This window comes from Triticum aestivum, chromosome 4D (genome assembly GCF_018294505.1).
Source record: "Triticum aestivum cultivar Chinese Spring chromosome 4D, IWGSC CS RefSeq v2.1, whole genome shotgun sequence".
In the NCBI taxonomy this organism is placed as follows: domain Eukaryota; kingdom Viridiplantae; phylum Streptophyta; class Magnoliopsida; order Poales; family Poaceae; genus Triticum; species Triticum aestivum.
In genome coordinates this window covers 123473656-123474846 of record NC_057805.1, presented here as the reverse complement: position 1 = coordinate 123474846, position 1191 = coordinate 123473656, and the positions used below count along the sequence as shown (strand labels likewise).

The window sequence follows — 1191 nt, the reverse complement described above, 5'->3', positions numbered from 1 at the left end:
TGCCCATAGCTCTTGCTTCTAATTGGTTAGTGCAGGATACTACTCTCCCCGTCCAGTTCTGGAGAAGAGAAAGGTTGCGTTCCTTCTTTTCTTTCAGATAGTGGGATGCGTTGATCTGCTGAATCAAGAAGATCAAGTCCTCCCGGGCAAGGCGAACCTAGTGGTTTCTAGTTTAGTGCAGCCTTTTCCTCAGAGCTATTTGACAGTGGGCCCAATGAAGACTTCTTCCCCCCGAGGATAAGTCGAGACTAGTTTCTGGTCTGCTTCGGAGAGTAGAAGTCGATATTTGTTTCTGGTCTGCTACTGAACTTCGCATCGCACTAACTAATAGCTAGCCGCCTCACGGATCACCTTATTATGTGCAGCTAAAGCGGGGTGTGTGCATTGTTCAACTAGAGCCGAGGAGGACAAAAGAATAAGGAACAATAGGTCCGCTACCCGATTTCAATAGTTTCCTTGATTTGAAATCAATCCAATATCCTTTCGAGAATCTAGAGTGATATCAACAACCTCCTAGTTGAAGTACAGACGAGGAAGCAGCCTATTAGTTTCAGTCCAGTCCAGGAAAGGAGCGGAGCCTATTGATATAGCTTAGTAGAGCTTCGCCATGATAGCAGTTTGTTTTAACAAGTAGTAGGAATGCGTGTTGATGTGCCAAATCTCCTCGTGCTCCTTCCGGATAATCCGAAATCTAGGGGTAAAGGAAAGATCAAGGTTTTCTCCTTGATCAATCGACTTGCCTGCTTCCTTTCATCTGGCCAACGGTTCCTGTATCATTAGCTAGATTTGTTATGTCAACCTCAGAGACAGATGCTTAATTAAGAAGAAGGTATCCCGAGGGGAACATGTCAAGTATCCGCCTGGCATCGAACTCTATTTTCTGTATGTTAATGAAAGGTTTAGACTAAAGCGGGGTAGAGGAATTGGTCAACTCATCAGGCTCATGACCTGAAGACTGCAGGTTCGAATCCTGTCCCCGCCTAATCACGTGTATGATTCAATGAAATAGCTATTTGGAGTCCACTGATGATTTGCTAATTGTTTTATGATCCTTGACTAGCTATATAGACCCTAGGAACTTGCATGTGCTATTACTGCTGTATAAAGGAAAGGTGGCTCACGTTACCACTCTCCCCTATTCCTACAGGAAGGAAGAGTCCATCAAATGAAAGTCGCTACCAGTTTCCTATT

The 1191-nt window shown here is 44.4% G+C and overlaps 1 non-coding gene across 1 annotated transcript; it reads left to right on the top strand.

Moving 5' to 3' along the window:
* Positions 1–908: 908 nt before the first annotated feature.
* Positions 909–982, top strand: TRNAM-CAU (transfer RNA methionine (anticodon CAU)). The gene has a single exon. It is a non-coding gene; the product is annotated as a tRNA-Met (tRNA).
* The last annotated feature ends 209 nt before the right edge of the window (positions 983–1191 follow it).